General features: G+C 34.9%; 1 long non-coding RNA gene across 1 annotated transcript; it reads left to right on the top strand.

The window, feature by feature from the left end:
- The first annotated feature begins 3,897 nt into the window (after positions 1-3,897).
- On the top strand, positions 3,898-5,546 carry LOC135196028 (uncharacterized). Its single transcript, XR_010310286.1, has 3 exons — positions 3,898-4,073; positions 4,907-5,080; positions 5,217-5,546. It is a non-coding gene; the product is annotated as an uncharacterized LOC135196028 (long non-coding RNA).
- The last annotated feature ends 21,344 nt before the right edge of the window (positions 5,547-26,890 follow it).

Below are 26,890 nucleotides of genomic sequence, written 5' to 3'. Positions count from 1 at the left end.
TAGTGATATTAGTAGTTACTCATACTACCTTTCAAAAAGCCGTTAAACATTGAATCATCTTGTGACAACGAACATTTATGGAAAGTCCTTATTCCATACAATGTCTCCCCTACGCTCCCGTACCTATCCCGCCCCACCCGGGGTGGACAAACTGGTTTGCATGTGGTGGGTGTCTGTGTCATATCTCTCATACTGTCACCTGGGGGAGGACACACGCGATCCACTCCGATTCTATTATTATAGATTGTTTCTTATTTCAGTTCGAAAGATTCTGTTTCTCGACTTGTTACTGACACCACCGAGGTGCAAATAAAGCCCGAAAGAACCCTTAGAGGAATGCGCACGAAATGTAAAAGCAGCTTTCGTGCTTGGTCCTGGAAGCATTAGTCGAGACGGAGAAAAAAAGGGAAAAAAATGCGTCAGGTTCTTAAGAGAAAAAGAATGGAAGGGATTACGTTCACAAAAAGAAAAGTAGATAAAGACCGAGGCGAAGTAATTAGCTGCTGTCATTAAATGTTTGTTTTACATCGTTAGAAATTATGCTTGAGCTAAATTCTACGAAGTAATGGGCTGGAGTCATTTTCAAGTAGAGTAATTAAATGTAAATAAGTATATATTTATGGGGAATTATTTAATAACTGTGAGTAATTCCAGTGTATAATATAGCCGGTTAAATGGCTGTTACGTAGTGCAGATTGTTAGGGAACCGCCGGTCGTAAAGATTTTAACGGCCAAATAACTGCCTTCTCCCAATCTATTGACGCCCATTAACTTCCATTACATTCTATTACATCTATTACATTCTATTTATGGATGAAAGCTAACAACAAAACGACTGCGTGCTAATTGTTCTTTTCGAGCTTTCTTTCAGCCGTGCGAGGGGCGTCTACCTCAACCCAGTGACTCGTCCCTCCTGAATGACGCAAGAGAATGAGAGATTCGACGGAGCGTCCCTGACGAAAACGAAGGTTCTTTAGAAGGTGCCTTTGCTCTGAGAGGATTATTGACGATATCCAGCATAGAGCGTTCAAAACAATCGATATAACTAAGGCGATACGTGCCATGTTGTACTCGGGATTTTCGTTCAGTTGACGGTTCAATGCATACTACCATCATAATCTACTTTGACAGAAGGTTTGATGATAGAGGAGGCGCAGAATGATCGACATCTCGGTCAACACTTCACTATTCAGTCTAGCGGGAAAATATATCAATTGATCCGCGCGTGAGGGGGTAACGGGGTTCCATGCCAAGCAAAGCTGTTGTTAGTGATACGTCTGCATGTTCTAAATTTGCTTTTAATCTGACCAGCGTGTCGTGATTACTAAGCAACATCAGCCACAAGCATTCAAAATGTTGGAAACTTCTTGACGAGTGAGCCGAAGGTTAATTATAACCAAATGGCAATATATGCAGGTAATGCATAGTATTCTCCGTGCAATGAAAACTCCATAGTGATATTTGCATTTAGCAAATAATCATATATATTGATAAAATTCCACACGTTATTAATATAATGCGAAATAGCAAACTCATCATTTCCATATAGGATTTTTCGTATAATCATAGTTAAATATCTAAAGATAAAGGTTGTTGCCTTAACATGTACCGAAATTTATATTTTAATATGCAAATACTGGTTAAGATTTGTGAGATATGATAATTTTCTTATATGTATGTATGTGTGCGCGTATATTTGCTTACAACAGTAATATCCATTTTGGTCTATTTCATAAGAATATATACGTACTTGTGCACAGGTGAAAAATAGAACAGTCCACAAGAATTTTTAGCAAAAGTTTTGAATGAAGACTTTGTTAGGTAACATCTGTCAACTACTAAAATTGGACGGGCTTGATGGGAGTAACAGTTAAGATCTCTCCAATATTGTTCTCTACAAACGTGTAGAACCCAGCAGAAGGCAGGCTGTGCAAAGACAATTTAAAACTTGGCGATAACAGAAGGAAGGAAAATGACGTGCATCTATGTTAAAGTGACCAGATTTCTGAGACAAAATCAGGGGACACTTCGGTTCAGAGGCGTAAAAATCTCCAGACCATGACGTATTTTGATAAAATACGTCATGGTCTGGAGATTTTTAGTTTTTTAGTTTAAAAACTAAAACGGGGACACTGCCCTTAGCATTCATAAAGCAGCATTCAAAGGTTTCTATCAACCTATTTATCCCAAATTGCAAAGTATAAAAAATTTAAATTAATTTTGTCTCCCAGTAACCAAAATTTAGATACCGGTATTTTGGCACCCTGGCCTATCGGCAGTCTGTCAATACTTGTAGTAAAGTATTTCTGTAATGATAAATTTGCAAAAGAAATGTCACAGCCTAGAAAAAAAAAATGTATTAGAGTTGCCTAGAATATCTAGCCTGATAAAGATGAGCACTAGATTCCGTTACCAATATAAACTGAAGTAATAGGCCTACCATGTAAGCTGATTACTTTTTCAAGACGGATAGGCCTATGTTATGTTAGTTTAGTTAGTTCCCTATTTGATTAGAGCTCAAGACAGATGCTACAAGGTACTATAAATCTGGCATGAAATGTTGCGAAAACTGTAGTCGCTCTGCACCAACTTATGACAAATTTACCAAACAGGAAATTTAAGAATACTAACCAACTCTCCTGCCTATCAATATCCTTCCAATCAACCTTAAATTTGTGCTAATCTGAACGGGTTTACACGGCTGCCGTCACTAAGAGGTATCTCAATATTTACTGTTATTTACGCTTTTTCAGGGACCTACAAACCTTGAATTTCTTATAATGAATCAAAATCGAGATAGGCTATAATTTAATGACACTACTCTGTTTTTTTCCATCTGTCCATCCGCGCTGTGGTGTTTTCGCATGGTAACACTGCGTCCCGGGCCTTAAATAGTTACGCTATGTGTAAGTCTTAGGTAAATAAAAGGATATCTGGGTGTACATTTGCAACTGAAAAGTGTTCTAATAATTTACTGTATGCGAATTACACCGTTAATATTCGAAATAGGATATTATTTAAAGCCCTGGACGCAGTGTAACCATACGCAAACACCACAGACGGATGGACAGATGGAAAAAAAAAACAGAGTATACTTACCAATCATTGAACAGTGGTTTCCGGGGACGTCTGGTCGCCCTAATCTTTGTGGTTTAGCGAGAGAAAGAAAAGATTAATTGTTACACGTAGGCTGAGCGAGCTGTACCCCGTCGAGGCCCTCCTCTCTTCATGTCTAAAATATTGACGGTTACTAATCACCCAAGTCCACCATCTTTCCCATCTGCTATTCCTTATCTCTCCCACCCCCCATCCTCCACCTGCGACCCACAACAGTCAACAAATAACGAGCGCTTATTTAACCGTGCATCTAACGCCTTTCCTCATCCGGTTCGGAAAGGACCGTCTTCATAAAGCGTTGAGCAACGGGAAGGTGAGGGTGGGGGTGGGGGATGGTGTTGAGAGAGAGAGAGAGAGAGAAGGCGAAATAAAGTAAAACTGACATGAGGTGAATGACCAGAAATGTGAGAAACTTGCTTTTGGAGCCTACGCTTAGGTCTAATCATATTGCTACCTAATTATATCTCTAGCAACAGAGAGAGAGAGAGAGCAGGTATACACCTCTGTTAATCTATGTGGGTCCACGGCGTGGACTCCACGCACATTGGAATTTGGAACGCCACTACTTTTCTGTCACAATATTAACAACTGACACGTCATCAATTTGCCCGTTTTTTGGAACACCAAGGTCACTGGAATCGATCCATGGATAACATCGAACTAATATTTACAGGCTACATTAATTTAATACGCAGCAATATTTCATTCAGCCTGAAACTTCATTAAGATCAAAGCCGTATCCTCGAATCGAATACAAAAGGAGCCAGTTATAACCAAAGACAATACACGAAAGATGGGAAGCTCAAGCCACAGCCGCATCGGCCGCATACAATTTAGTACCTGGCATGAAATGAAGATGGCGGTAGCATTGCACCTGCTTACATCGTCTGTTTGTTTACAAAGACAATTCATTGTCTGGATCTGGTGGGAGCATTCATATGGGAGAGCATAAGTAGGTTAGTTAAGTTAGAGTGTTTTACTTTAATTTCAATGAAGTTCACTAACCTTTTAATCTATGATTGAATTTTCCTATATGTATGGATAAAATCATTCAAAATAAAAATAAAGATTACATGCAAACCAGCATATCTGCTCCCACAAGATCCATTCTTACCGTTTCATCTATGTTTCTGCATTATATGCTCATAATTGTTCAATTTTTAAAATGAAATCTTGTAATTGGTACCAATACCCCACATAGTATTCCAAAGTAAATTTACCATTTGGCAGCAAATGTACGCAGTAATACAGTAGTAATAAATTGGCAAAACAAGTTGTGAAAACCTATGATATTTGCTTGTACTGTACATGATGCAAAAAGAAACATGGTTCAAGTCAATTAGAATAATTGTTTCAGATTTTTTTAGGAATGTGCATGCTTCTTGCAGAAATGGCATTTTACTAGAAAATACCAGGCAGAAGTGTTGGTTACATTACCTTCATAAAAGGGTGCCAATTGAATATGCATTTTTGAGAACTCCCACAATTGGGCTATGAGATTTTAATAAATTGTTATAAATAGGTTCTGACTTGATCAAGAGCTTAATAAATAATCATAAAATATAATAAACTATTCATTCCTCTAGGTTCTTAGATTTGTCTGACACATATGTATTGTTTTATGTACAGTATATAATATTTTAGGAATAAGTACCTAAATATCAGATATATAACTATTAAGAAATATTGTATATTGTAACTTCCCTTAGACATGGATTTCAACTTCCCTCAAATGACAAATGATGAATTGCCACCCTGCTTCATAATATCTATGTCTATGTATTTGCAGATGCCTACAGTGGATTAGAGTTGTCAATATTAAATGTCTTCTTGATAAAAGTACCAAATATGTAAAAAAAAAACTGTTGTAGAGTATGCAGTCTTCACTTTTCCTGCAAGAACTATGTGACTCTGGATTCCTCAAGACTCAATAAAAATGCATGTCCAGATCAACAGCTTGCAGGTGTGGATGAATATGTTATTGCTATAATATAAAGATGTTGTTATATACTGTAATTTGTTTTATAATACATTTTTATAGTACAGTATTATGCACTGAAAATGTTAGTTATACTAGTAACTCTTTCCCACTTTCACAGGTAATCCAAATGATACATCTGCAGCACCAGCAATAACATACAACTCTGAGTGCAGTACTGCAACATTTGAAAGCATTTTTGAAAAATCTGGCATAGGTACAGTTCAGTGCACATTTCCATTTTTACTTCATTAATATTGCTTTTAAAGGAGTAAAATGTCAGTAGATTATAAAAACCTTCAAGTGTTATGCTGTAATTTGATTAGCATATACAGTATTACTAGTGCCTGTTCTAAGTGAAAGTGTTTCATGTGATTTTGTTTAATAATTGCTCAAGCCCAAAAAAAGGAAAATAATTACTGTATACTATATTGGTGAAATAATAAGATAATATGAGAATAAGTTTGTTTCATTCTAACTGCCCTCTCAATTTTAGATAAAGATACTTAGCAATTAATGTTACATTAACTGAAGGATTTTAATTAATGATTCAGAAATGCCTAATATACGTCATAAGCTATGATAGAGCCCTATAATCATGTTAACAAGCAATATTAATCGATTTAGTATTCAATAATTTATAAAGAGAAGTTTATTGCAGCATAAGAATAAATTTTGACATTTAAAAAAGCCGCGCTACGCCACAGCCGAGTTTTAGTTGAGGGCATGGTCAATAGATGGCGCGCATTCTGACGGGTTGGATGATGTTTTTTTTAATGGTATTAATAGTCAGTTTCCCATCTTTCGTGTATTGTCTTTGGTTATAACAACTATATCTGGGTCGCAGAGCGCATGACTCCAGTCATTTGTTTCTCTCTTGCAAACTTTGAGGGCGGAAATTTTCTCCGCTGGTTGTCTCAGGCTCAGCTCTCATACTAGGCGGCGGACCAGGCGCTCTTGGTCTATCATTGCAACCTTCCGCTAGTGTTACTTATTTTGTGAATTAAGAATCATGTAATGGATATTTGCCATTCGGTGGACTTTCCTAGTGGAAGCCTTTTCTAGCCCTTGGAAGAGAAACCGTTGGAAATATAGGCGAAGAGACTCAGAACGGTGAGCCAAGAAAATAACGGTTAACCTTAGGTCAACAGCTATTTTCAAGCTACGATGACCATTAGCGAAGCATTTGTAGACAAGGTAAGTTTACAAGCACCGATATTTATGAGAGTTTAGTCCCTTTCGTATTCATGTAGTTCACTTCCGTCTGTCAAGCCTATAAGGAGAGATTATTCTGGCCGCCTCCTTAAATTTCGTTAAAACTGTAGGCTACTACCACGGCCTGGTGGTATCCCGCCGGTCGTATCGTTGAAGGTCTTTTGTTTGTGTTTTTGTTTACGTTTATGTCTTTTGTATGTTTTATGGTATTTACCGTCTTTTGTGTATGATTTTAAGTTCATACCCAAGGGGCTAGTACCAAACACAACACTCAATTTCCACTGTAACTTATCGAAGCTGATGGGCGCGGTAGTTGTCTTTAGTTTTACAGAATTTCAAGCTTGTCCGCTACCGGTTACCTGTTTATGGTAAATGTCATGTTTATCACGCAATTGCCGGACACAAAAATAACGTATCGTACCTCGTTAACAGTAGTACTGGTGGTTGTTCAGGGAGACTTATTTCCAGATTTATCATTTTTCCTTTCCATTTCGACTCTAGGCGTAATCTTCAGGTTGCAGTTTGTCCAAATGTAGTTAAACTATTTTTATGGTTGGAACTAAGTACCCTTTGCTGACATTGGAAAAAAGTTGCTTTAATTGATCCAAGTAGTCATTTAGCATCACTGAATAATAGAAGGGAAAAAATTGACTAGGCCTTGGGTGCAATACTATGACTTTTATAATGTAGTTGGATGTAAGTTTTTTCATGAATTTAAGTGTGCCTGTTGTAGAACTAGTCATCGAATCAGTATTTGTTTCGAACAGGATTTATCACGAAAGATATATGTAGCTAGTCTAAAGGCATCCATACAAACAACGATCGTCGGTCGCGATTTTCGACCTAGCTCCGATCGCAAGCAAATCGTGGTCACCCACATACTATTCCGATGATCGCATGCGATCATCTGCTGCTCCTAGGGCTTATTTCGCTGACAGCGATGGTAAACCGAAGAGGAAAAGGAGGACATGGATAACGAAAAGAAATGTGCTATCACATGATACAACTGCCTAATGGACTACTGTATGAACCAGAAGTTTGGTTTAATTTTGTATCAAGTTGTCTTAATCAGTGTGTATATATATATATATATATATATATATATATATATATATATATATACATGTATATACATGGTATTACTAGGAAATAACTCCGCATGGTGCAAGGAACGGTGCCGCGAATACGAAAGCCACTTGGGATTAGGGCGCCGAATGTATTTCGCCGTGTTTAGTACTAGCCCCTGGGGGTTAATTACAGTCGACCCCTGAAAATAACGGTCAATTCTTAATAATACCCGACGCTGAGTTATTACATAGATATACCATATATATATATATGTATGGTTTGGCCTACATATATCTATATATGTATATGTATATAGTATAATTATAATAATATATAGTACATTTATATAAATATATACTACATATCATACCTACATACTACATACATACATACATACATACATATATATATATATATCTATATATATATATATATATATATATATATTATATAATTTCCTCAACTACCATTTTCATTCAACTTTAATACTTAGGCCTACTGACAATGAATCTAGGATTGAATGACTACTACTTTTCTGGCCGATGGGTCTTCTTCACGTAGTTTTTCTAGTAGTGTTATGCAAGCATCGTTTTTCTTCCCCTTGTCACAATGTTCTTTGGATTTGACTTTCCAAAGACAACGAAGAATTCGCTTAAGTAAATCCGCTCAAAATTCTCGGACAGCGTATGTTGTCATCCTGAAATGTTAACGCGGCAAGGGTTGCTAACCAATTATTGAGGATATCGCACGATCAGCCCATACACATCGTGATCTTAATCCTGATCTTCGATGTCGGGTGTAAAAGCGGGATCTCGAACCTAGCTATATCAGGTTGCCGGTAAGATCGAACTATCACGAGACTCCGTCCACTTTTGGCAGGGCGATGACCCCATACACACAGATGTACTTGCGATACCGATATCGTATGCAATAATTATTGCGTGTATGGCGGCCTTAATGATAATAATAAAAAAAAAGATTTTGTCGTATTAACGCATAACGCCAAAACTCCCTAGGCCTATTGAAACTGTTAACATTACTGTAGAGTATAGTATGCTACATTACTCCCGACTGTATTACATAACACTTTTATGAATATGGATACTTAAACAAACAGCTAACATTTAGTAACGCAAAATCTGGTGAAATTTTAATTATGCGCTTGGTGGTCATGTCCTCCAACGGCTAGTGTCAAACGAGCTTTAAAAGTCCTCTGCCATGGGACATCACGGCATGCCATTCACGCTGCAGACCATGGTATGGGAATTCGATTTTTTTTTAGCTCTTGTCAGAAGTCATGACAGTTTTATTTACGTGATACGTTACGTGCAGTATGCTTCTTAAAAGACTGCAGAACATATGACTCGTGAAATGAAATACCAATCAGCATATGATATAGCGGTAAATATCCACTGCTGATATCACGGAAACTAATTATGATTGGCTGAAGCCTGCGTGTCTCTTCACTCCCTGGATAAGTTGTTAACTGGGGGTTTTTATGCGCCGCGGTGGTGATGGTAAGTTGTGGGGGTTGGTATGACATGACAATGGATTTGTTTGCCCTGTGATAATACGTGAATGAAAAGTCAAGTTGGACCGCTTTTTTAATTGTTATCATTTATATATATTTTTTATAATAATAACGATTTTCTTCCTTTTCCGTTCCGCTGTTGTAACTGGGCTAATGACATATTTTGAAGAAATGGTAATACTAACTGATAATTTCGTCAGTCTGGGTTTAAGGAAATACTGAGCGATGTTGTCGGAGTTTGGAAAAGGAAAAAGTTGAGAACCCCTGCACAATTCAAACAGTTATAAGCGAGTCGAGAGCATTGTTAACGTCTTTCTCCATCGCCTCACTCTTACACCCTTCCCTCTTATGCTTTTATGTTGTTTTTTCCAAGGTAAAACAGACATATATAAATATATATGTTTATATATATATATATATATATATATATATATATACATATTTATATGTATATATATAATATATATATATATATATATATGTAATATATATATATATATATATATACACATACATACATACATACAACAACATACATACATACATACTACATACATACATACATACATACATACATACATACATACATACAAGGCCCATTAAAACACTGGCCTATATTTCGGTGGACTGAGTCCCACCCTTATTAAAAAGTTAATGACAAAAGAAGTTACATTTGCGAAATACATAGTTGGAGATATGCCCTTAGGTAATGACTACACTGCTAGACGAAAGAAGTAAATAAAACTTCACTAAATTCAATTTTTTTTTTTTTTGCCAGCTATTAATTTACTTATTTTTCCTCGTCTACACTAATTAGTTTACACCAAATAGTACTTACTCGAAACACAATTATGAAATTAATATAAAATACTGAACCAAAACAATTGATTTACTCACAATAGTGTACAGTACCAAACAATGTCTGTTATTAATATATATATATATATATATATATATATATATATATATATATATATATATATATATATATATAGTGTCAAAGTCAAATTGCAAGACGGTAGTGCATTGTTTTACATACATCACAAAAAACCATGGTTGTAGTAAAAGAAATAATTTATCTCTTACATACAGCCATTATTTGGTAGTTAAAGTTTCTAACTCTCTTTTTGTTGGTTACAATATAGTTATTTTCTTGGGAACAATAAGTATTCAATAAAACGTCAGCAGAAGCTCATATTATTAATTTTGCTATTTTTTATGTACTATAACCTTCATTACTGATTAGTGTAGCATATATTTTATTCAACCTTTGATTCTTAAATGTTGATTTTACAGTTATGATTGTCCACCAAATGTAAAAATCTAAACATTCTGCAAATCCTGAATGAAAAGGCACAGTGATTTTTTCCAAGAGTTAGTAAAGCTTGAATGAGATACTCATTGATTTTTTGTAAAACTAAAAGAGCATTTTGTTTCTCAAAGGTATAGGGAGATAATCCTTTTAATGGCAGTTTATATGAATGTTTAAAGAGTAAGCCATCTAAAGTCTCATGAAGTTTTTCAGAGGGCTGAATGGTGCATAATTAATTTCGTTTTGCATAACCGAGGGAACTTCAATGTTTTATTTGTAACTTTCTGGCCAAGCCAGTTATTCCTGATACATTTCAACAAACTGACTGAAACATACACGAAAAAAGGGGGTTGTTTCTATGAAATGGGTGGGGATACACTATAGACAGTTGTGGAGTGGTGGAAAAACAGGACATTGCTTTCCCATTGATAATAACATTATGATGTTACAATGCAAAACACGGTGAAACCTATTTTTTTCTAGCCTATAATTACTTTATTCAATGTGAAATGCAGAACATCAGCTTTTATGTTTTCCGTGGGAATATATACAACTTATTAGAATTTAGACTTTGCCTGTTCAACATAAAATCAAATGCACTTGTTGCAGCTTCACTATTGTCAAAGGCTGAACCGATAACATTTCTGCCTTTATAATGAAAATATGGTTTTAAGTGAGTTTCATTTACTATCAGTATCTGTTTTGTCAATGGAAAAACACTCTCATGATGGAGGAGTAACTTTGAGGGGAACAACAACAAAAAAGACAATATTACCAGCTCTGATGAATAATCAGATTTATTCAGTCATTAACTGCAGCTGTTTAAATACGAATTTCAGCACAGGCAAGTGTTTGAATGACTACATCTAAAATTATTTTCAAAAATAAAATGACAAATTTTATAACAGTAAGTATATTGGAGTTTTAGAAATACATTCAACAGTGTCAGCTCTATGAAGTAATTCAATATCTGCTTAACGATATTTGTATCATGAACCTCTGTAGGAATCTTGAAATCTAAGTGACGTACTACATCAGCGACATGAACAAATACATGGATTGTGCTATTAGTCTTAACTGTAGGTGGGGCACTGTGGTGTATAGCTTGGTATTTCATTAATCTGTACTAAAGTTTTTACATGTATATATGAGCACTGAAATCTAGTAAAGCAATGAGGAAAGGATAGGTTAGGTTAGATATATTATTGAAATTTCTTCTGTGGGATCCTGTTTGCACCTGTAACCCTTAGAATACTATGCTAGTTTAATATTACTAACCTTAACCAATCTAGGCCCAAAAGGTTTGTCCCTCACCTCTGACCACTGTCAATGGTAACTTGCCTATTTCAGGATCAGTATACTGTACTTGACTTGTGATGAACCGTTAACTTCTATGTCTGTGACAGTGTAAGTCTAGAGTACCTTGTCTGAAGGTTCTATCACACAGTTAGGTATCATGTTTACAATGTTACCAGCTACATGTCTTACCTGACAGAGGACCTTTGTCCCTGTCATTGCTGATCTTTACCATATCTAGGCTACGGCATGCTTTGCTAAATCCTCTTCTGGGGTTTCTTTGCACTTGCAGTACATAGCTTTACCCTTATTAGGCTTACTTGTTTGATGTGTTTGCTCCTTCATTGCATGTAGGTAACTTTTATATGCTACTTGACTTAAATGGCTACTTATACCATCATTAGTCTTGCCTATTTTGACATTTGACTGGTAAGTTGCTATTTCCAAAGCTCTTATAAGTCCTGAACTGGGAGTTGTTCGACATAGGCTACTCTGGGAGTTGTTTGACATAGGCTACTCTAGGAGTTGTTGAACATAGGCTACACTAGGAGTTGTAGGACATAGGCTGCACTGGGTGTTATTTGGCATAAGCTACACTGGGTGTTGTTTGGCACAGGCTACACTGGGAGTTCTTTGACATAGGCTAACATATATTTGGCTCCATTAAGTCGTAATTTACATGAATTCCTACAAAAATTAAATCCAGGCAAAACCTGTCTTTCCTTATATTGCACCTGACCTTGTTGTTCACAACTCCTACCTAAAATGCTGACTTATCTATATTGCAGTCAAAAGTCATCCAGAGACAAAAGTCAATTAGTACCTGTTGCAGTGAACTTATTGCCGAGTTTATCTGCTTACCATAGTAAGTTAGTCCAATAAAGGACACAAGATGTATCCATGGCACGCTACCTCGTTATGCCATATAAGTTTTATGGTCCAGTTAAAAAATAAAACAATGGAACCATCCAAAAACCTCGTGTCCAAGTGATGTACATGAAGAACACTTGAGAATCGAGAGAGTGAGAAGCCACTTGCCAGCTTCGGACCACCATGGTTGACGTCATCACGTCATGACGTCACATCAAACAGGCCTTCTCTCTTGGTGGTCTTCCTCTACGCTGACGTTGGTTCTATCAATTATTGTCTTAATCTGCTTCATCGTTGCCTTAAGGAAGATATTGTCTATATCAGGGGTTCCCAAACTGCGGGGCATGACCCCCAAAGGGGACATGAGCCTTTTTCAGGGTGTCATGGAGGATCCAAGATTCTGAGAAAATTTTTTATAATCTTTAGGGATTTTAGTTTGTATAAATAATGCAAGTACATCCTTCTCATTAAAAGACATGATTAAATAATTCCTTGTTAATAAACATTAGTAAGCATTTTTGTTTATTGTTATTGTGCTCTCTGCTTTGATTAATCTTTAATTTAATATATTTAAGATGTATCTGCGCCATTGGAAATTAGTACATTTTCAGAAGGCTTATAAAGGTTGGGGTCATGGTAGGTTTAGTATTAATAAAGGGGTCACGTACTGGAAAGGTTTGGGAACCGCTGGTCTATATGGTCAGAGTCCCAGGCTCCATTGGAAAGGTTGATCCTATTATCTTAATGTTTTATATCAATGAAGATAATACCATTTGACATTTGGATAGACAGTGTGCTTTTGTATAAAATTCGGGATGAGTTTCAATCCATGGTATGGTTTGCGTCGACTTAGTGGTGACCCCAGGCATCACCTAAGGGCATATCTCCCATTATACATTTCGCAAATGTAACTTTTATCTTTCACTACTTGATTAAGGTGGGATTCAGTCCACCGAAACAGCCCTTAGCTTTAAACCTGAGCACGCATATATATATGATATATATATATATATTATGTAAAAATATATAAAATTAACATCCCAACATCTCTTGAGAATGGGCCACAGAAGGGCCTGAAAGTACTCGAGTGTGGAGTAAAACTAAATGTAAATACTTAGAAGTAAACAAGTTACAAATTGAATTTGTGGGTTTCTTTTTCAATCTTCAGAAGAAAACTGAAAGAAGTTTTTGTTTGGTTCATGAACTTATATCTCTTGCGGTGGCGTAGTGGTTTTAGGCTTCACTGCCAGTCCTGGGATTGAGAGTTCGCTGGTTCGAGCCTGGCGATCGCCCATCCTATTATCGCTAATAAAATTCCCCCTCGGTTAAACATATATGAAAATTATATTAATTCCGAGGTAGAGAGAATTAGATATTAAAGGACATTTGTAGTTCGATATATATATATATATATATATATATATATATATATATATATTATATATATATATATACATACATGCATACACACACACACAAACACATATATATATATATAGTATATATATATATATATATATATATATATATATATATATATATATATATATATATATATATATATATATATATATATAGATATATAAAGTGTGCTTTTCTCGAGAGAGAAGAGAGGTATACGTTATTAGGAAAATAAAACTGGCACGTAAACGTATAAGCATAAATATGCAAAATTAAAAGCATCAAAAACTAGTAAATGGAATGAATTACTAAGCCAACTACTAAAAGACTAATACCATTAGGGATTTGGTACTCAAAGAGATGAAAATATAAAAATATGAAACAGACTTGCAACGACAAGAGTCCAAAGTCATTACCTAGAAATGCAAAGTATAATTTACTATATATATATATATATTATATATATATATATATATTATAATATATATATATATATATATATATATATATATATATATATATCTATATATATATAAAGATCAGAGGGCAGTGGAAACAGGCTGGTACATAAAAAACAACTTTATTTGTGCCGACGTTTCAAGACAAGTCTCATTTTCCAGGCTGTAAATAAAAAATCTTGTAAATTATTAAAACAAACAAATTAGACAAAAATCTGTTTAAAACCAAATTTCCATCAGGATACATTCATCAATGTAGGATGTACCAACCTATATAGAAAGGAGAAGAAGAGCGAATGGAATAAGGGCAGGTGAAAAGCAAAGAAGACGGTTACGACAGGTAGAGAGTTTTGGGCATTCAACAATGGTATTGTCTGTTTGATGGTTAGAGATTCTTGAATAGAATAATATATATATATATATATATATATATATATATATATATATATATATATATATATATATATATATATAATATATATATATATATATATATATATATATATATATATATATATATATATAAGTGAATGTTTGTATGTTTGTGCGCTATAGCAATCCGAATTGCTTGACCAATCTGGACAAAAATTGGCACATTTTCATAATTTGACCCAGCTTCGATAATAAGGTAGGTTTCAAACCCGTACCTCCGCCCCTTCCCCTATCCCCCTTCCGTTTATAATAATGTGGTAAATAAACTCTACATATTTATTATACCTTATTTCATATACTAGAGACCATAGAAACATTGAAAATTAGGGTTAGTGGGAATGTGATATAAGGTTTAGCAGGGGGCGAGTGTTTAGATTTAGTGGGGGTACATTTAGGTTTAGCAGGAATGTGTGTTCAGGTTTAGTTGGCGTGAGTTTAGGTACAGCGAGGATGCATTTAGGTTTAGTGAAAGGTGTTTTTAGGTTTTGTAGATGTTATGTGTGTAGGTTTAGTAGAGAGTGTTTAGATTTAGTTTGAGGGATGTTTATGTTTAATGAAGGATGTGTTTAGGTTTGGTGGAAGAGAAGTTTAGGTTTAGTGGTGGATGTATTTAGGTTTAGTGGGGGTGGAGTTTGGTTTTGTGGGAGTGTGTTTAGGTTTAGTGAGGGATGTTTTTAGGTTTAGTGGAGGTGTTTTTTTTTTCCTTCAGGGGCTTTTATGTTTATTTAGGGGTCTTTAAGTTTAATTGGTTTAGTTGGGGATGTGTTTAGGTTTTGTGGGTGGTATGTGTTTAAGATTAGTGGTAGGTGTGTTTAGGTTTGTTGGGATGGGTGATTAGGTTTAGTGGGGTGTGTTTCGGTTAAGTGGGGGTGTGTTTAAGTTTAGTGAGGGATGTGTTTAGATGAGTATGAGTGTGCATAGGTTTAGTTGGGATGTTTCAGTTAAGGGGGTGGTATGCATAGCTATTTAGTGGGGGTGTGTTTAGTTCTAGTAGGGTGTATTTGTTTAGGTTTAGTAGAGGTGCAGTTAGGTTTAGTGAGGGGTGTGTTTGTTTAGTGGAGTGCGTGTTAAGGGTTTAGGGGTTACGTGTATTTTTGGTGAGAAGTGTTAAGGGTTTAGGGGTTACGTGTATTTTTGGTGAGAATGTGTTTAGGTTTAGTATGGGCTTGTGTTTAAGTTTTGTAGGGGTGTATTTAGGTTTAGTGGAGGGTGTATATTTAAGTTAAGTGGGGTGAATTTGGGTACAGTGAGAGTTCATTCAGGTTCAGTGAGGGGTGTGTTTAGATATACTAGGGGGTGTTTTTAGGTTTAATGGAGGATGCATTTAGGTTTAGTGGAAGGAGTGTTTATGTTTAGTGGAGGACGTGTTTAGGTTTAGTGGGATGAGTGTTTATGTTTAGTGGATGAATGTCTTTAGGTCTAGAAGTGTGTGTTTTAATTTAGGGGTATGTGTTTAGGTTTACTCGTATGTGTATCGATTCAGGGGGTGTTTAGGTAAGAGCTTAGGACCTTAGGCCAGCATCCTAGCTTAAGGGTAAGTTCAAATGCGGCCTTTTTTTTTTAGGTAATTTTCATATTCAATTGCATAGGATTGCATGCAACCTCTATATATGCAATTTCAGCAGTTATTTTCATGGTTTTACACAAAATGAAAGAGAATTTAGGTAGGTTGTCAAGAACCTTAGGCTACCACCCCAAGTTATGTAAGTATGGAGGTGCTCATTTTAAATGCAATTTTCATATTCAGTTGTATGAACTGCATGCAATTTCAATATTTGAAGGGGCCAAATATTAGATAAAATGAAATGTTAAGGCACTTATTTATTTTTATGCTTTTACATGAAATGTAAGAGTTTAGGTAAGCACTTAGGACCTTAGGCCATTACCCTAGCTTAGGGGCAAGTTCAAATGTGGCCATTTGCTTAGGCCATTTGCATATTTGGTTACAAAGGATTGCATATGATATCAATATATGCCGTTTTTTTGTAGTTATTTTCCTTGTTTTACACAAAATGGAAAAGTTTAAGTAGGATCACTTGAACCTTAGGCTCCCACCCTAGGTTAGGTAAGTATGAAGGTAGTCATATTAAATGCGATTTTAATATTCAGTTGCATAGCATTGCATGCAATACTTGTATTTGAAGTCTCCAAATCTTAGACATAGTGAAATATGAAGGTATTTAGTTATTTTAATGGTTTTACACAAAATGGAAGAGTTCAGGTAACAGCCTAGGACCTCAGGCCAGAACCTTTCCTTAGGGTAAGTTTAAATGTTGTAATTTTCTTAGGCTGTTTTCATATTCAATTGGACAGAATTACGTGCAACCCCTACATATGCAATTTTAGTCAAGTATGAAAGTGGTGGAATGCAGCTTTGATATTCAATTGCATAGGATCAAATGTAACATGTATACCTGAGATTTTAATGAGGATGTCATATTTTTACTTTCAAAATATTTGAAGGCGCCAAATTTTACCCGGACATCGCTTTGTTGGTTGTTATATATATATATATATATATATATATATATATATATACACATATATATATATATAAAATATATATATGTGTGTGTGTGTGTGTATGTGTGTGTGTGTATGTGTGTGTGTGTGTATGTGTGTGATATATATAAAGGTAATGCCACGGAGGAAAATGGAAAGACGAGAAACTGCCGAGATATTTCGGTCTTAACGACCCTTTAGCAAGACTGATCAGAACAAAAAGAAACACAGCAGAGGTAAGCATATACTAACGGGCATTTTTTCATTCCTTTAAAGTGAAGTGGACCTTATGTTAATCCTGTATTGTCTCTTGGTATATGCTTACCTCTACTGTGTTTCTCTTTGCTCTGATCAGTCTTGCCTTAAGTAGAGGGTCGTTAAGACCGAAAGATCTCGGCAGTTCTCGTCTTTTCATTTTCCTCCGTGGCATTACCTTTATTTATACATAGCATCACGTTTTATATATTTCGGGATCAATTTATTTATTTATATAATATATACATATATATATTATATATATGTATATATATATACATATATATATACTATATATATATATATATATATATATATATATATACACATATGATAAGGATACTATACCAAGGGAGTGGGGTTCGGATGGGGAGGAAACGGGTGTTTCTCTTGTGACCGACTTGTAATGTTTATATATATATATATATATATATATATATATATATATATATATATATATATATATATATATATATATATATATATATATATATATTACTGATTTCAATGATCTTCTCTAATTGGTGTTTTCCCTCTAGCTTGTAACTGAAGTTTACATAAACTATGAGGCAAAGAAAGTGAGGTATCCCCCAGAGGAACACGAACCTCGAATGAGTGTATTCGTTGAGTCCGTTGTGTCTATTTCTGGAAGTTTGTGTGTGTGTGTGTTTTAGCTGTGCCCCATAGTTGATTTACGGGATACTCTTATTTAAGGGGTTTGTTTATCTTAGAAACCCTTTTTGCCCCTTGATGGCCATAAGCCCATTTAAGATCATCCGTCCGTTGACTATCGCCAGGTGCTGTGATAGCCTTTTTTCTCTCCTACCCCCTCCCACCCTTTACCTCCGCCGTCGAGGTCTTCCTACAAGAGGGATATTGTTGTTGTTAAGAGCTTCTATGTTGGACACGTGAGACCTGTTGGTTTCAAGTTCTTAATGCTTCTGTACTCACACAAACAATTATCTTATTGTGCTGGATGTTAGTTTTAATTTCCAATACGTATAAAGGTATGAACCATACGAATGCTTTGGTATCAGATTGCAAAACCTATGACTGATATGAATTTTTAAAGAAACTTAACTAAAGTTTATTTAAGCGCTAAATGGGTAGATTCTTTGTAGTCTTTATGAGTCCTGGAAGTTAGGTTTCACCAGTGAGTGACCCATTAGTTTATTAGTAACTCATCAATGAAATTTTCTTTTTAAAAATGATTAGTCTGTAATTGCAATGTTTTTTTTTTAATTTGTAATTTTTGATCTTGAAATTGTACTTAGTCAAGTTCATTGTCTCTCAAGACAATATTATTTCCTATTTCCATTTCTGCTATTGCATCATTGTCTCCGATTATATCTGATAAAAATGTAATTCCTCTTTTCGCGGGTTACTTTAAAAGTTTACTTGCACTGATCACTACAACTCCCCATTGCTACATTTATTCTAGTAAATTAGCAGTTTGATTTTTGTATGTCCGAAATCGTTAAATCTGTCCTAATCACTAATATTTTCTATTTGCTACTCTATCCTTGTTTGGAATATTGCTCTCATATTTGGTGAGTAGGCTACTTAGGTTAATGTCTATTGCAGGATGGCATTAAATGTAATTTGTCTACTCTGGATCTCATAACAAGTATATCTTGCTGTGTCTTTTTATGACATACTTCTCTAGATATCCTGTAGAGTTGGAAGCGATTCTTTTCTCTTCGTTGTCGGTTTCGTAACACCCGCCAAATTAATTTACTCGGTGGAAATCAACAATCAATGGATTGCTCGGTGTATTAACTTTCTCCTAATCTTTACAGCGAACTTCTTAATTCCGTAACTGCTTTGGTTTTCTAATTTCTGTATACCCCTCGCCCCTTTTTAGTAGGTGGGCATGTCGCATCCTATAGGTTAAACCCCACTTTGTTTCCATTTCCTTTTTGTAGTTCTCTCTCATGTGATGGTTTGGCTGTGTATCCCACAAGCATTTGGCTCTTATCCGTTTGGTCTCTGTATGTCGAAAATTGTCGCCATATTACAGTATCTAATTAGTACATTTGCACTGTGTATGTTTAAAAGTATTTTAATGGTATCAGCTTGGCGAGTTACTAACAGAAATATGACACGTACAACGTACAAAGATTAACGATAATCCTTGCATGGTTGTGAAATCAAGGTACGATTAGTACTATTTGCGTTGGTTCTAGCGTTGTCCTCACGAAATATTTCTGGATATGGTCATGGAATATTTAAAGAAATATAACCTTTCTGTCGATAATCCACTTCGTGAATGATTACACAAACTTAAAAAATTCACTGTAAATTACTTCCTCCCCAAGATCCTACTATTTATCCTCTGTTTGTGAATGAATTGCATCCTAAATGTTCTCTCAATTGTGTATCCAAGAAAAGGAAAATTACAATTCGCCTCCTGTAATCATTTTAGATGAAATGGTTCCAGTGTTATAAAAAATAAAGTCAGCAGAATTTTTGTACTGTTATTGCAGTGATTTTTCAGTTCTTAAGAAGTAAAATTTTACACTGTATTTCAACTTGATCAATATTATTTCATCTTGCATCATTTTTGCCATCGCTCCTTACATTTGATATGTTCATTTATACATTTCCGCAGTGTGAAGGGTTAGTTAAGCCAGCTTTCTTTGGTTGAAACTGTTAGGATGAACCGCTTTGTATAGTGTATGTGGTGTAAGAATTGATAGGGTGAGAAACCCGCAGACATGTAGAAGTGGGGAAAAGGTTATCATAGATGAAGGATGGAACAGAGTATTTTTAGATGGTTGGGTCATGTGAAAAGAATGATGATGACAGGATTGTGTAAAGCATGTGTAAATCAGGAGGAAAGAGGATAATCAGTAGTCTTGGGCGAAGGAGAAGGAGAACTAGAAAAAGTTTTGGTTGACCGGCATTGGAAAGGGAGGGCCATTATATCCAGAATACTTGAATGTTTGCAAAAAAAATTTGTATGATAAATTATTTGCAGTGTGGATCCTTGCGCCCCTGATGATCCTTCCGTGTAAGTTGATGACCCTTTTCCCATTATTTGTCATCCTACGCCAGACTACTCCAGTCTTCCGTCGTTTACTAAGGTTGCAGTAGTTGATATCTAAGCCCTTCATAATTACCTCGAATCTAGAAATTTGGTTTCTTACGCCCAATTTGCTTATACAAAGGGCAGTTAAGATTTTTTGGTGCTATTTTAGATGTAACTAGTTTTGTCCAAGACAACCATGGCTCAAAATATGAGTTCAGATTCGTCTTTTAAGGCACTTAAATATAACCTAGGTGTTTGAGGTTATGCAGTTGATAGCATTCATACCATAATTGATTGTAGTTTCTGCGTCTCATTAAATATGAAATGGAGTGGCTAGATAGTGATTAGAGTGAAGGAGCCTGAGCTATAGCAAATATAAATCCATATTGATTAGCTGATCTAGTTCCGTACCACTAATCCTATTCAATGTCAGTCACTCTCTACTTTAAAACACTCGAAAACATATAATTTGATTTAGTCATAAAACTTGGTTATTGGTAATATAAAGGTATCATATCTACAAGGATGATGATAATGCCACATGCTACAGATTTTTTAATCATTACTGCAGTGTTCTGTTTCAGTATTTATAGACATCCAGGATAATTTACTTTGAAACTGAACAGGTAAAGATCATGTGTCCCAACAAAGGCAATAATGTTTTAGACTAAAGTCTGAAGATATCTTCTATAAGTGTTTTATGTTAGTAATATGTCAAAAAAGCGCTTTCGCTGTCAATTAAAGTGCTTGCATCTTTGAAATTAGTGCGCTTTACTCAATTGTCAATGGTCTTTCATTTCCTATTCATCGGAGCTGGGGTATAGTGTTCCTGGCAGTTATGGATGTTTATGTTTAACAACTGGAAAAGAGGTTGTGATATTACTCTAAGGTTCTTTGTAACAATGCGGTAACTTTTCTTCACTTAATGTCAATAAGTGTTTGTATTTGACGTCAAGAAGTGTTTTTCTATTCATTCATCTTTTGAAGAATTATCTCTTTTGTCTATGTTTTTTATCTGTGCATTATTCTGATTCTCATTAACACGCTTTTCCTAATTTTTTTTTTTTTGCAAATGTTTTTTCTTCCGAGATAGCCTGGTATGTAAAGGACTTTATTGGTTTGATGATTAGAAATCAAAGGTAAAAAATTTTTTTGCCGGTCCCTTTAAGGAAGCGGTGACTGCCGTTTCTCTTTGCCATCTGGTATTAAAATGGTCAAAGTTTCTGGGATATTTTCATAGTTCCCGTTTGTATACAGTACTATATCTATAATATACCATTTAAACGGTTTTATTTCCTTAGATCTAAAACATAGAAACCCATGAACATCATGTGAAAGTCTGACCGAGAAACACGTCAATTCTGAAAAAGAAAACCGGTTCATTATTCGTGATAACGTCATTCACATTCATATTCATCATGCGAAAGGTCAAGGTATTTCATCGCAGGTCTTATCAGATGGTCGCTCTGGCTAATTGGGGATAATTTAGACGGCATAAACTGGTCTGACTTTGCGCGTTTTCGTAATTCGCTCGTCTTACCCTGCGCATTTTTCTCTATTAGCATTCACGCCATGCCAAGCATGACGCAGTAGATTAAATCAGAAGAACTGGAGTACTATTTATCTTTCCAGAATCTCGAGTTATTTCGAGAAGAGGTCCTCGAGTAAGTACATTCGTACTGTAGACTACAAAAGAATTCTACATGCGAACTTTGATTAGTGTCCATGTGAAGTGGTTTTAGTTGAATGGTGATAATATTGCTGATGACAGTGTTAGTAACAAAAACAAGGCTAAGCGTTCATACTGAAGAAAATAGTGTCCACAATATTAACAGTAATATCAGAGCTTTTAATTTTGATTTCGAAAGTTGTCAAGCAAGAACAGGTAGATGTCTATGATTTCGATTCACAGCCTAATGCTACAGACATACTGAAATTAGTCAAAAAATAAGTAGTTTAAAAAAAGACCCTTAAGAATCTGAATATGATGATAGTTGTAATTATACTCCTTCTTTCTATTTTAGGACGGGTAATAGAGTGCCGTGAAATATATTCTTCATGTACACGAGAAAGCTTTGTAGCAAGTTATTATCCACGTAATTAAATCATTTACCTGACACACACTGGCATTTTATTAGAGCCTTCCCTGTTGGTTTAATGCTGGTGTAATGCTGGATGAGTGATAGAGGTTCCCCAAAGGCTGAAAGAGACTTGATCGTTATTTTCTTTTTTAGCTAGGAATATATATATGTATGTATGTATATATATATGTATACATATATATATATATATATATATATATATATATATATCATATATACATTCACACATATGTACACACACACACATGTATATAGTATTATATTATTATATATATTATTAATTATATATTAGTATATATTATATAATATTTATCTATATCTATATTATATATATATATATAGATATATGTATAATTTTTATTTTGTAATTTTGACAAACTTTTTAAAATGCTCTTCATTCTTTGTACGTCTTGTTGTACTCTTATCTTCATGCTTCTCTTGATGTTACAATTGTAAATGTAATTCTTATTGTAAATTTGCATGACGTGTTTCTAGGAAACGTGACTAAGCGCATTAATCACAATCTAAAGTAACAGTGACAAGATACTGGAGATACTATAGCTAATTCCTTGAAGATAGTCGTTGCTTCTTCCCTTGCTGAAATTAGACACTGCACTGCCTGGTGTCAGTATATTGCCACCGAAAATCTTATGTTACAGTGTCACTACTTTGTATTTCAGTATAAAGTATTTTTCATTTGGCAAATTGCTTGTAATCCATTTTACCTTATTTTCTGAGACTTTATTAATCATGCTCTTACTGCTATGCATGCATCTGTGAAGATCAGATAGAGAGAGCAGAAGTGACTTGGCCACGGGAATTGGAGTATAGCGACTTATCGTTAAATACCCAATTCTTTTTTTTTTTTTTATACCCGTCTGTCACAACGTTGTTTTTTTAAATGTGTCTTCAGATTCTTACATCGGTTTGTTACTACGCTGAATTTTGTGTTTGAAAGTGAATCTAAATAGAAATAATAGCCTTTCATCACAAACAGAGGATGTGTTTCGCCTCGGGAAAAGCCTTATTTGACTCAAAAGTGCTACACCCATTTGTCCTTTCCGAAAAATTGCCACATAACTGTCAGTAGTAATAATAATTCAGTTGTTATTAACCCTTAAACGCCGGAGCGGTAAATAAAAAAATTACTCCCGTATGCCGGAGAAAATATTTTTTTCAAAAAATCACAGCGCGCTTAGTTTTCAAGATTAAGAGTTCATTTTTGGCTCCTTTTTTTGTCATTGCTTGAAGTTTAGTATGCAACCATCAGAAATGAAAAAAATTATCATTATCATATATAAATAATGCGATATATGATAGCGCAAAAACGAAATTTCATATATAATTGTATTCAAATCGCGCTGTGCGCAAAACGGTTGAAGGTAACAAGTTACTTTTTTTTCGTTGTAATGTGCACTAAATTGCGATCATTTTGATATATAACACATTGTAAAACGATAAAAGCAACACAGAGAAAATATTATCACAAAATAATGCATGAATTCGTAACGCGCTTACGTAAACACATATTTTTTTCAAAAATTCACCATAAATCTAAATATTGTCCTAGAGACTTCCAATATGTTTCAGAATGAAGACAAATGATTGAATATTACTATACTGTAAGAATATTAGCTTACAAATGCAGTTTTCGACCATATCTGACGAGCTAAAGTTGACCGAATGTCGAATTTTTTATATATATATTTTTTTTATATGCAATTATTTCGGAAATAAGAAAAGCTACAACTTTCAAATATTTGTCGTTTTATTGTACATGAAATTGCGCACATTTTCATATATAAAACTCTATGAAATGCCTAATATGAAACGGAGCAAATATTCCGAGAATGGGACTTACGCATTTCGGAGATTTGTGGCGGAGAATCCGCGTGCGGAGGGAAGGAAAGTTCTTTTTAAAAATTCACCATAAATTTAAATATTGTGCTAGAGACTTCGAATTTGTTTCACGATGAAGATAAATGACTGAATATTACTAGACTGTAAGAGTTTTATCTTACAATTGCGTTTTTCGACCATTTCGGTAGAGTCAAATTTGACCGAACGTGGTTTTTTTTCTATTTATCGTGATTTATATGCAAATATTTCGAAAATGAGAATAGCTACAACCTTCAACTATTTATTGTTGTATATACATGAAATTGCGCACATTTTCATATATAAAACGTTATGTAACGGCTAATTTAAAATGGTGCAAACATTACCACAATCGCACGTATGATTTTTTCGGAAGAGTTACCGCGCGGACGTAAAGAAAATGTTATTTTTTTCATAAATTCACCATAAATCGAAATATTGTGCTAGAGACTTCCAATTTGTTGCAAAATGAAGGTAAATGCTTGAATATTACTAGAATATAGGCGTTTTAGCTTACAATTGCGTTTTTCGACCATTTCGGTAGAGTCAAAATTGACCGAAGGTTGAAAATTTGTCACTTATCATTTTTTATATGATAATATTTCAAAATTGATAAAAGCTACAACCATGGGTTGTTTTTAGTTGTATTGTGCATGAAATTGCGCACATTTTCATATATAAAACTTTATGTAACGGCTAATTTAAAATGGTGCAAACATTACCACAATCGCATGTATGATTATTTTCGGAAGAGTTACCGCGCGGACGTAAGGAAAAAGTTTTTTCATAAATTCACCATAAATCGAAATATTGTGCTAGACACTTCCAATTAGTTGCAAAATTAAGTTAAATGATTGAATATTACTAAAATATAAGAGTTTTAGCTTACAATTGCGTTTTTCGACCATTTCGGTAGAGTCAAAGTTGACCGAAGGTTGAAATTTTGGCACTTATCGTTATTTATATGAAAATATCTTAAAACTGATAAAAGCTACAATCATGAGTATTTTTTTGTTGTATTCTACATAAAAATGCGCACATTTTCATATATAATACTCTATGTAACGGCTAATTTAAAATGGTACAAAAATTATGTCAAAGTGACGAAATAATTTCAGAGATGTGTCACAGATACTTTTTAGTGCGGCAAGAAAGAAATTCGCGCTTGCGCGCCTGCGTAACGATTGTAAACAAAACAACACCTTGATCCGTGAACTCCCAGCATCCCCCAAGGCGCGTGATTCAAGAGTTTTCGGCTGGTAGGCCTAAAAGTATTTTTCCGCGAATTTTTAAAAAACTTTTGTATGTCGACGTAAAATACGTCCAGTCGGCACCCGAGAGACAAAAAATGTCGACGTAAAATACGTCCAGTCGGCGTTTAAGGGTTAATGGAATCGATTCCGTTTGATAACTGAATCTTCTACTAAAATTTTTCCATTCTCCTGTCTTCTTTGTTTTATCTTTAAATAAAACGATCCTTCCTTAAGAGGCTTGCCTTTGGCTATCTCATATAGTTCGTATCCACTTCCCACCACTATGCCAGATTAATTTTCTTTTGTATTAATTCGTGGCATGGACTAGGTAAGGCCATCAAGTTGGTATCATACAGAGAGAGGGAGACACGAACACACACGAACACACACACACACACACACACACATATATATATATATATATATATATATATATATATATATATATATTATATATATATATTTGTGTATATATTTATGTAACTATAGGTATATATATGTATATATATATATATATATATATATATATATATATATATATATATTGTATATATTGCATATATTATATATTAGATGAAACCACTGGGAAAGTTGAAAATTAAACGACAAAGTGCCAAGTACTTTCATGTGTTGCTAACACATCTTCGTATATATTTAACACATCTTTGCAGCGTCCCTTCGGCCCTTAGCTGCAACCTGTTTTACTCATTTTACTGTACCCCCCTTCATATCTTTCTCCCATCTTGCTATTCACCGACTCCTAGCAATTATTTCATTGGGTAACGGTGAGGTTTTCCTCCTGTTAAACCTTTCAAACGTACCTACTCTCAATTTCCTTTCCAGGGCAGAATGACCTCATAGGTCCCAATGCATGGCCTTAGGCCTAAACTCTATAGTATTCCATTCCATTCCACAAAGATGTGTTAAAAATACGCGAAAGTACATCCTTAGGGTACGAGTTTCGTTGGCTGGCTGTATGGTGTTTTTACGTTGCATGGAACCAGTGGTTAGTCAGCAACGGGACCAACGGCTTTACGTGACTTCCGGACCACGTCGAAAGTGAACTTCTATCACCAGAAATACACATCTCTCATTCCTCAACGGAATGGCCGAGAATCGAACTTCTTTCGTTGGATGATATTAGATAACAAATCAATTTCTTTATGAAAGATATCCCAGTTTGATGAATAC

Source organism: Macrobrachium nipponense, chromosome 17 (assembly GCF_015104395.2).
Source record: "Macrobrachium nipponense isolate FS-2020 chromosome 17, ASM1510439v2, whole genome shotgun sequence".
Taxonomy (NCBI): Eukaryota; Metazoa; Arthropoda; class Malacostraca; order Decapoda; family Palaemonidae; genus Macrobrachium; species Macrobrachium nipponense.
This window is presented reverse-complemented; position numbering and strand designations above follow the sequence as displayed.